We start from the raw sequence: 11,570 nt of genomic DNA on the forward strand, positions 1-11,570 counted from the left end.
CTTTTAGTCCTCAGGCATTGCTGAATGCCCTTGCTGAGCCAAGGGGGTTTATGAGCACTCTTACCCCCCTTGCTTCTCTCAGGGACTGTTATCCTTTGGGCCTGGAGGATCGCCCCCTTAAGGTACGTCCATCCCTTGTGGACTCCCATGTCCTCTACCTTCTGGGCCCTTAGTGCCTCCCCCACTAGTCTCCTAAGCTCATTGAAGTTGGCCCTTCTGAAGTCAAGGGCTTTAGCCTTGGTGTAAGCCCTTGACACCCTGCGTTGGATAGTGAAATCCAGCAGGTGATGTTTGCTATTGCCCAGGTGGTCGAGGACCTGCAGTCCCTTCACCAGGTCATCCCCTGTGGCCAGGACCAGGTCCAGCAAGGCGTTACCCCCAGTGGGGCTGTGCACTTCCTGGATAAGGTGAAGGTCCTGTAATACAGCCAGGAACCTATGCGAGCGGTCAGACCTAGCTGTCTGCTCCTCCCAGCAAATGTCTGGGTAGTTTAGGTCACCCATGACAATAACATCCCTTGACCTAACTGCCTCCATAAGCTGACTGGAGAAGTCGTGGTCCAGTTCTTCCCCCTGGTTGGGTGGTCTGTAGTAGACACCCACCGTAAGGTCCCTTTCGCCACGCCCCCCTTGTAGTTTGACCCATAGAGTCTCTGCACGATGCTCTTCGAACCCAAAGCTAATCCTTGAGGATGTGAGGTGCTCTTTGACATAGAGCGCAACCCCCCCACACACACACACACACACACACACACACCCCCCTTTCCTCTCTGTCGTGTCTCTTCTATATAGGGTGTATCCCCGAATGGCCCACCGCCAAGTCGTAGGTAGGGTCCCATCAGGTTTCTGTGAGCCCTACTAAGTCTGGGTTCTTACTCGCAATCAGGTGGCACAGTTCCTCCTGCTCACTCCCCATACTATGAGCATTCAAAGACTGATATAGCACAGTTAATCTCAAGGCCTTAAAGCCTTTTACAAAGACGGTCCATATCATTATTCCTATTTCACACATGGGGGAAAAAAGAGGGGTAATGTGATTTTGTGACCCAGCAAAGCCAGTAATGGAATATATGGTAGGTTTCCTGAAATGCATTACGGGGCACTAGACCTCAAAACCATCAGTTGATTGTCAACATCTAACTGATTAGATCTATGTAGAGGTCTTACATTTCATTAGGCCAATGATGTTGTGTTATCATGCATGCATAGAACAATCAAGAGTGTAGCAGGCAACCTGAGTTATGCTAAATCTCTTAGCCATAGTTTAGGCCTTCCCGGAACTAATCAATACAATTGTACGGAGTGCCTTATAAGGCAGTGGAAGAACTGAGTGCTGTGACTGGTACAGCGCGTGAACCAGGAATATCAGTTTCCCTAAAAGGAAATGAAACCAAAAACTGAATAGGATTGGAGTACCTTATCTAAAAAGATGAGGTAAGGAACTTGAGGATTGGACAATTTGGGATGGGAAAGTTATAAAAGTAATGGACAAATAAGGGGACAGTTGTGTGTTTGTGCTGTTACTCTGGGGAGATGGGGGGCAGTCATGGAGTTTCTGCTTGAACAGCAGGAAAGCCAAAACCAAACATCCCACACACCCAGTGGAGGACCCGAGGTTAGTACCACCAAAGGTCGCTGCTATGATGTCTAAAGGCTAAACAGTTAGGTGTTAACAAATCAACTGATGGGGTTCTTTAGATCTGGATGTGTGCCAAGCAACTATCTTGATGTCACATAATCAGGCAGTGAAGGTGGGCAATGTTCTTGAAATAATTTCATTGTTCTAGGGAATGTGTTTCCTCAATGGTTATGGGACTATTGTTGACACACCAGTGCCCATTTTCTGCTGTCTACAAGGCATACATAGGTGCATAAACAGGAAGGGGTATTGCTCACTTCTTTTGCAGGCCTTGATAAACTATAGAGTGTTGTTCTTATACCTATGTGGGATGCATAGACAAAAGTACACATTGAGGATATTCCATATTACAAATGTTCACACCTAGGTACTTTGTTTTCATATGTATATCAAGACATCAGATGAAATGATCTTCAGCCCACGACAGCTAGTGCAACATGATGCATGCTCATGCTCACATGAACACACACACTTTGGTTAGTTTATAAGGTGCTTATCTATCCTGCTTTTAACATACCATTGTATTTATTGAGGCTGAGTTCACAAGACACAGGAAAATAATGAGGGCTATATGTTCACACATCCTTGGTTCAGAAGGAGAGGTTATATCAATATTAAAAAATCCAATGCTAAAATAACAGGAAGGGATAGAGTGGGGATTCATAATTACAGTATTTGGCTGACTGCCGTTTCTATGCCTTGAAGTTTGAAATGTCTTTCTTCCTATATTAAAGTTTCACATTGTTCTTTGTAGGAACAGGACAAGAAATAATGGATATACATTGCAGCAAGTGAGATTAAGATATTAGGAAGAACCTTCTAATTATGGAGTTAGTTAAGGTTAGTAAATTACCTTAGAGAGGTTGTAAAATCTCCATCATTGAAGGTGTTTGAAACAGGAGAGAGGCACTGATATTTTTGGTGCCAAAATCAAAAAGCAAAAAGCAAAAATCAAAAAGCAAAAATCAATGGGTTTTTTAGTCACTTGACACACGAGTCAGTAGAAAAAAAAATGGGGGGAGACATCACACCCGACAGTAGTGAACCTCTAGCTGCTGCCACCCAGAACTCCAGAACTCAGTAATAGTTACCTATGCCTCCGCCAGACCAATGTACAGTAGCAGGTAACTTCCAGTCTGAATCCAGGGAACAAATACACGGTAAGAAAAATCCAAGGAGTATGAGTAATGGGCTAGATCCAGATGTGCAGGCACATGCGTTTCCCCAGCGACAAACAGCAGCAACACACGTACCACTGCTACATTGGTTTTTCTTGTTTTGCTTATTTCGTTTTGTTGGGGTTTTTTATTTGTTTCCGCCTTGCTCTGTACTAAGAGGCATGCCCTCTCTCTACCTGGGATCTCTTGAGTCCTTATTAAGAACCTTGTGCACAAGCAGGATGTTGGATATCATGGTCCTCCTGCTGTACCTGTGGTAGGTTAGGGAGTTAATGCCTTGTGCTGCATCTGGGTTGACTGTAGTTTTACTAAGAGGTTAGATTATGGTTTTGTATAGGATGGTAGATAGGGATGGTCCTGCCTCAGACAGGGGATTAGACTAGAATGATCTTTGGAGCTCCTTTCCATCCCTGCTTCTCTGTGCTTTTTAACAGTTGTTTTCAACATTTTTTAATTTGCAGACCCCTAAAAAAATTAAATTGAGGTACAAACCCCTTTGAATTGTAAGTGTGGGTATTCACACTTTTGATTGATTATAGTCATTTTTCACAGACTCCTTAGACATGGTCTGCAGACCCCCAGGGGTCCATGGACCAAAGGTTGAAAACTACTGTTCTATGACATTCAAGGGCTAGAGGATCTGCCTTTTTTATGTCCCACCACTAACCTGTATCCATACCACAGCAATAAGCTGGTTACTGATATACTGGCAACTGTCCATGATTATTTTGGAGGTCTGCACAAATCTCCACCCCAGAGAGCTGAGGGAATTAGCAGAGGTCATTGTGGGACTCGTGGCATGGCTTTACGAGCACTCATGGTGCTCTGGTGTGGTGCCAGAGGACTGGAAAAGGGCCAACATGGTTCCCATTTTCAAAAAAAGGGAGGAAGGAGGACCCCGGAAACTATAGGCCAGTCAGTCTTACCTCGATCCTGGGTAAGCTTTTTGAGAGAATTATCCTGGTGCATGTCCACGAGGGGCCAGCAGGGGAGATTATGTTTAGGGGCAACCAATATGGGTTCATTAGAGGCAGGTCCTGTCAGACCAACCTCATGGCCTTCTATGACCAGGTCACAAAATCCTTAGACGCAGGGGTAGCAGTGGAGGTAGTCTTTCTGGACTTTAGGAAGGCCTTCAACACTGTGTCTCATCCCATTCTCATTAAAAAACTAGGAGACTGTGGCATTGACACCTACACAGTCAAATGGGTCACTAGCTGGCTGGAGGGCCGCACCCAGAGAGTGGTGGTGGACGGGTTTTATTCGACCTGGAGGTCAACTTGGATGAGGGGGTGAAAAGTACCCTGTTTAAATTCGCAGATGACACCAAGATTTGGGGTGAGGTGGGCATGCTAGAAGGGAGGGACAGGATACAGCTGGACCTGGACAGGTTACAGGGGTGGGCAAATGAGAATAGGATGGGATTCAGTACTGACAAGTGCAGTAGTATACCTATAGGCTGGGGAACTCCCTTCTCGAGAGCACAGTGGCAGAAAGAGATCTTGGAGACATTATCGATTCCAAAATTGTCATATTGAATGAAATAGTTTAAATGTTTGTAATATTTGCCCATTAGCCAGTTTAGGAAGAAGACAAAATTCATCTTCTTATCTAGGCCATTGTTTTGGTATACGTGCGGAAGGTCCTGACTTTGCTCAAAGTCTTAGCTCTTGAATTTTATCTTTAGAGGCCTTTAACAAAGTTAACCTAAAAATGACCCTTAAGCAGACATACCACATTCCGAGAAATCAAACCCTAGGAACCTTTTAAAAGATTGGAAAGAAAGGAAATTCCTCAAAGTAATTAAAATGATCAACAAAAGAAACTAATTACCAAGCAAAAGAATCTGTTAAGTAAGATCTAAGCCCAAATTTGGGAGTAGTGACAGGTTTGGGTAGGAGGGGCCCAAGACGGCAACTCACTCAATAAAAACTGTAACCCACTGTCCCAATTTGGAGGTAACCTCACTTGCAGAACAACGAAGGAAGAATCGCAAGTGTAGGCCAGATCAGACTGATCACCTGAACCATCATCTCCGTGAACACGAATCTCTTAGTTCACGCTGAAGCTGCGGAGCACCCGAAAGGGACTGAAGGAAGGAGACTTAGTCCTATCGATATTGAGGTCAGCCCATTGAACCGTATTGCTGAGGCGAGCCCATTGAACCGTACTACTGAGGCTAACCCATTACATTGTACTACTGAGGAATGAAACCATATTTAGGTGTCTGGCTTCTCAGAATTCTAGGACTGTAAGTATATTATGAAAATAATAGTATTGATTCAAATTTAACTTTTAGTTGTAATTGTAGTTGTTTTTGTAATACTAATTCTTATAGCATTGTTTGGGAAGGAAGTGCATTTGGAGCATTGTTTCTGATATATGTAGTTATTGTGTTCTTAATGTTTGTGGTATTTCTTAAAGCTAAACAGTGTTATATGCGTAGCAAAGAATTTTAAAATAAAATTGTGTTGTATGAATTAACCTTGTTGTGCATCCACAGATGCACCTCAAGCAAGGCCAAGGAGGTGATCCTCCCCCCCTTTGCGACACTGGTCAGGCCACAGTTGGAGTACTGCGTCCAGTTCTGGGCACCGCACTTCAGGAGGGATGTGGACAATATGGAGAGGGTCCAGAGGAGGGCCACCCGCATGATCAGGGGTCAGCAGGGCAGGCCCTATGAGAAGAGACTATGGGACCTGAACCTGTTCAGCCTCCACAAGAGAAGGCTGAAGGGGGGGATCTAGTGGCCGTTTAGAAACTAGTCATGGGGGACCAGCAGGCATTGGGAGAGTCCCTGTTCCCCCGAGCACTACCAGGAGTGACAAGAAATAATGGTCACAAGCTGGCAAAGGGTAAATTCAGGCTAGATATCAGGAGGCGCTACTTCACTGTCAGGGCAGCTAGGATCTGGAACCAACTTCCAAGAGAAGTGGTGCTGGCTCCTACCCTGGGGGTCTTTAAGAGGAGGCTGGATGAACACCTTGCTGGGATCATTTGACCCCAGTACTCTTTCCTGCCATGGCAGGGGGTTGGACTTGATGATCTGCTCAGGTCCCTTCCGACCCTACCAACTATGAAGCTACTCTTGTCATGGCTTTTGAGTACACATCCAAATAACATTTAGGCCATGTAAGACATGCAATTACACTCTGAAATGTAAAACAGTGGTGAACTATGTTTAGAAGACTGGAGGCAAACATGGTCTTGCTGCAAAAGCTGCTTGGATGACAGTGTCATTCTGTATATATGGTTGTAGCCTCCTGTTTCTTGTACAGCATCTGTGAAGCTAGAGGAAGGTGTTTTTGTATGGAGCAGACCATGGACGACAACAACAGATTTCTGTACCAGTTTGTACAGGAGGAAAGTAGTCTGGACCCTTGGTTCAAGGGAATCTAGAGAAATTATGGCTGCTGTATATGATCACATTTGTGCTACAGATGGCAATGAGCAATCACCTGCTAACATATTTGTCATTTCTTAGGCTGCTAGAAAACTTAGAATCATAGAAAATGAAGACTGGAAGAGACCTCAGGAGCTCATCTAGTCTAACCCCCTGCTGAAAGCAGGATCGGATCGTTCCCAACTACATCATCCCAGCCAAAGCTTTGTTGAGCCAGGTCTTAAAAACCTCCATGGATAGATATTCTGCCACCTTCTGGGTAGCCTGTCCCAGTGCTTTACTACTATCCTAGTGAGAAAATTCTTCCTAATATCTAACCTAACCTCCTTGTTCTGTCATCTGCCACCACTGAGAACAGTCCAGCTCCATTCTCTTTCGAACCCCCCTTCAGGTAGTTGTTGCAATTAAATCCCCTCTCAGTCTCCTCTTCCCTAGACTAAATAAACCCAGTTTCCTTAGTCTTTCCTCATAAGTCATATCCCCCAGTTCCCTCACCAGTTTCATTGCCCTCCACTAGACCCCTTCTAATTTGCCCGCATCCTTTCTGTAGTGGGGGTCACAAAACTGGGCACAGTACTCCAGCTGTGGTCTCACCAGTGCTCAATAGAGGGGAATAATCACTTCCCTTAATCTGCTGGCAACACTCCTGGTGATGCAGCCCAGGACTCCTGGTGATGTTAGCCTTATTCACAACAGGGGCACACTGCTGGCTCATATTCAGTTTATTGTCCACTGTAACCCCCAGGTCCTTTTCTGTAGACCTGCTGCCCAGCCAGTCTGCCCCCACCCTGTACCAGTGCGTGGGATTATTCCATCCGAAATGCAGCTTGTAACATGCTCTTTTCCTTGTTAAGAGGCCCCTTGTATCTTTAACTTATGTAGTTGCAGTTTGCTAAAGTTCATGAGGTATCTTGATCCCAATTAATGCTATGGATCTTGATAACATAATGAGTTTCTTGCCAGGTCTTAATCTTAGTTTTAAACTTCTGTTTACTAGTTTGTATAGAGTACCTTGGGTTTGTTTATATATCAATACAGTCTTTGCCTGGCTGAATCTACCCTTTTTGTTAAAACATGGCAGGCACCAGAAGATCAGCGCCATAAGTAAAAACTTAAGAAGAGTGCCATCATGTCTGCCAACCATACACATTTTAAATGATGATGATGATGAACTATATAGAATAATCAAACATAATTGCAAAGGGTACAAAGGTGAAAGGTACAGTTTTTTAAAAGGGGGGGGGGGGGGGTGCAGAGGGAGGAATGCCTCCCCTTCCAGCCTTTGAATCTCAGTGCCACAAAGATGTGTAGTACCAATGGAGAGACAGCAACAAAAAAAATGCTAAATTGGATTACATGGAGTTGGATTGTTGTAACCATGTTAGTCCAGGAAGTATACAAGTAAAGTTTTTATTTTTTCCTCCTCAGATATCTTTTATTGAGACAACTATATAATAGTTGGGAAGTTTAACAAGCATTTGGGCACCCACTGACCTTCTCCCTAACATAACGCAAGGCAATGGGCGCACAAAAGTTTGTCAAACCCCTTCCCCAAGAGAATCTATTAAAAGATACCACAAAAAACACCCCTTGCTTCTCATACATTTTGGAATATGGCCATTCTGAATCAAGCCAGGCCAATTCAATAGTAATAACTGGTTATGGTACCAGCATTTTGGATTTTGTGCAAAACATGCCAGCCTCAAAAAATGTTCCCCCACCATCCACCAATAAGCAGCACCATTTCCATTTTCAGCATCTCTCACTCTTAAATTGGGTTTCATATTTGTAGAACATGAGTGTGGGGTGATTTAGGCTTTCAAAACAATTTAGTTATTATACATAATTATGGGATTATATTTGGAACTTGCTCAAAGACCAAGAAAAATCCACAATCTTCCAGAATTGTGTGTGTGTTGCTTTTGAATACAAAAAGCTGGAGCCTGCACACACAACCACCTCCTACATGTTACCCTGTATTTATACTTATAAGTTAGTAAAGACAAAGCAAAATCCACAATCTTCCAAAATTATTTCTGTTGCTTTTGAATGCTGGAGGCTGCACATACAGCCACCTCCAAAAGGTTACCCTTTATTTAGTTAGTAAATGTACATTAGATATCAAAACACTGCCATACCTTCTCTCCCCTTTCAGCATCAATTTATGCTTTATTAGATCGATCTCACAGACACAGGTAACGAACCTGGTTTTGTCCATGCGCCTTTCTGCAACCATATATCTACAGTCACGTTGTGCCATCAAGACGCATGCTGCAGCGATCAGAAGGAAACAATTGGATCACACTGACTAAGGGGCTGTTTGAAAAGGGTTCACTTCCCTCCTCCTTCCCCTCCGCTCCCACTCCGCCCACACACACTCTCACACTGCAGATTAACTCTGTCTCCTTTTTAGAAAATGGCGAGGGCTGGACGCGGAAGATGGAGAAAGAAGATGGTGCGTCGAGAGACTTGATTGGTCAGAATTTGGTGCAGGGACCTGAAACACAGAAAGCAGAATTGAGACGGCAGCAACAAGCCCTTAAGCCCGTGCGTCAGCCACCAACATGGAGGAACCAGATTCCGAGTTACATGTAGTGTGTCACGGCTTCTTAATGGGAGATTTCAATCTAAACCACGTACAATACAGCCGAACCTGTCCCTCACATGACAAGAGCACCTGGGGCAGCACTTGATCTTTTTAAACTGAATTTCACAGAAAAGAGAGCTATTTTATGGTAGAAGGCGGCACAAGACGCTTTTAGCGTGCTCACTGGCATACATGCCTGACGGGCTTGCACAACCAACAAGTGCTGGAGGGCAGCGGGAGCCGGAGGACGCAAACAAAAATCCCGATTAGAAACAGTCCCGACTAGGGAAAAAACTGCATTTCCATTTTAATATAAGAAATTACCTTCAGTGTCAGCTTCTAAATAGGACGTGTTTTCCTCCTTGGGGAAGCACGGTATACACATCAGGCTCATCAGGATGAGCGGTTTTATTGTTCATCTTGGGAAACCGATGCGAGTGGGGAAGAAGTGCTCGAATTTGCAGCTGGTTTTTAAATTATTGGTCCGGGGTGACTCCGGGGAACACAGCGCCACCCCCACAACGCTTGGTAGTTGTGGCTGTAGGCAAAAAACAGTGAAAAGGATGAAAAGTGAAAACAGGGTTGGTCGCCCTGTACCGGACGCCAGGACTGATCTGGGAGGGGATGCGAAGTTCCCTCCGCTGCCGAAAGCGGAGCAGCCAAGGACACCACTGCGCTCCTTGCTCTGAGGAGGCAGAAACACAAATCTCAGGTTCGGGGATCAAACGCACAGCATTTCCAAAAACAGGTTATATCCTGAGTCTTCCACACGTCCTCCTCCCCACTCCCAAAGCTATCCGGGGCGTTACAATACCCTCACGATGCATCTAGTTTAGAAACCTGCAGTTTCATTCATTATGTTTCCTAGCCTATAAAACTGTAAGGAACGGAAAACCTCGCATCACCCATATTTTACATGGCAGGTCATATACTACATACTGCTAGTACTGAACCACAGGAAGAAATAGTTAAGAAACCGATATTTAAGTATGAAGCACCCCAGCCTCTTACCTGCCAGGGGTGGGGAGAGGGAGGCGGAGGAAAGAAGTGCAGTACTGCATAGCAAGCACTGTATGCAGCCGAAACAAGGAAACGGAGGCTCCTTGGGATTACAAGAACGGCCCCTGGAAAGCACCCATGAACTGTTAGTATCAGTGAACGCTACAGACACCATTGTTTTACGGGGTCTTCTTAAGACTATTCTCTACTAAACGCAGAAAAAACATGAAATAAACCGACTAAGGATGTGCGCGGGCGCACACAAACACACAATACATACATGCACACGCACACAGACCATACAAAAGCTCGATACAGCTCTCTTCAGTGCGGCTGTGGTGGCTCTTAAAAGAGCCTTTGGGTTTCAGAATGTCAGATGGGGGCTTTACGCCCTCTCGCCACGGATGCGGCGGGCCAGCTGGATGTCCTTGGGCATGATGGTGACGCGCTTGGCGTGGATGGCGCACAGGTTGGTGTCCTCGAAGAGCCCCACCAGATAGGCCTCGCTGGCCTCCTGCAGCGCCATCACGGCCGAGCTCTGGAAGCGCAGGTCCGTCTTGAAGTCCTGCGCGATCTCGCGCACCAGGCGCTGGAAGGGCAGCTTGCGGATCAGCAGCTCCGTCGACTTCTGGTAGCGCCGGATCTCGCGCAGCGCCACGGTGCCGGGCCGGTAGCGGTGCGGCTTCTTCACGCCGCCCGTGGCGGGCGCGCTCTTGCGGGCCGCCTTGGTGGCCAGCTGCTTGCGGGGCGCCTTGCCACCGGTCGACTTGCGCGCAGTCTGCTTCGTACGGGCCATAGCAGACGCTAACAGTCGCTACTGCGAGACAAAAGACAAGAATGAAATGAAAAGCTCCCGGGAGCCGGTATTTATAGCCGAACTCCCTTCCCTGATTGGCTGACGGGAAAACACAAACGTCATTGGTCAATCTTAAATATTTGAAAAGCCCGCGCTCGGCCGTTGGGGTTGAGCAGGAAATCGGCTCTTCGCGCCTTCCCTCAAGGCGCGCGTTTCGCAATACGCATGCGCGCCCAGCAACACCTCCTCCCGAGGCTCCCCAGAAACGCTTCCCCCTCCCCCATCTCCCCTCCCCCGCTCTCTCCATTTTTCCTTCCCCCTGATTTTTGCTTTAAATCCTTCCATAAGCTTCTGAATATCCCCAACCCGTTATGAACTCTCACGGCAGCAAAACCCAGCCGAGACTCCCGCCACAGGAATTCATAGCACATAGGCGAGATCCGGTACGAGAAGGAAGCGGTCTTCTTTCTAGGTTTTAAAAAATGTGGGGTGCTTGAGGTAACAAGTGCTTTCTCTCCGCTGATCTCGCAAAATAAGCGGCATACGCCTCATGCTGCCTGCATCCCTCCATTTTGAACAGGAGAAATGGGGGTGGAAATACACATGTATGTTCACGTATATGTGCATGTACGTACTGTTTACGCATCTACACATGTACAGTAGGTGATAGTAGTTAGTACTCCTCCCTGCTGGACCGGCGTAATGATTGGGCCATAACACAGAAAACGTATAGAAAGGTTGTGCAGTGATTCAGACTTCGTTTGTTTACCATTGTACCCGCGGGATGAAACCCTGGAAGATGGCGCTAATAAGTCATCGATTTTGCTCTTTGACTTATTCCCTTATTCAGCTACCTAACTTCGCCACGATGCAACCTATAGATTATACAGCTTCAGTTATTTCACTTGATATAAATTAAAATGTAGCTCTTAAATCCGAAACAAAACTTCTACTTACCACGTCGGGGGG

The 11,570-nt window shown here is 45.9% G+C and overlaps 1 long non-coding RNA gene across 1 annotated transcript; it reads right to left on the reverse strand.

Annotated features, from left to right (window-relative positions):
- Nucleotides 1–7,511: 7,511 nt before the first annotated feature.
- LOC112550400 lies at nt 7,512–10,056 on the reverse strand. The gene is made up of 3 exons (XR_003094216.1): nt 9,818–10,056; nt 9,131–9,344; nt 7,512–8,716 (listed from the first exon to the last, which is right to left on the reverse strand). It is a non-coding gene; the product is annotated as an uncharacterized LOC112550400 (long non-coding RNA).
- Nucleotides 10,057–11,570: the final 1,514 nt, after the last annotated feature.

This window comes from Alligator sinensis, unplaced genomic scaffold (genome assembly GCF_000455745.1).
Source record: "Alligator sinensis unplaced genomic scaffold, ASM45574v1 scaffold166_1, whole genome shotgun sequence".
NCBI lineage: Eukaryota > Metazoa > Chordata > Crocodylia > Alligatoridae > Alligator > Alligator sinensis.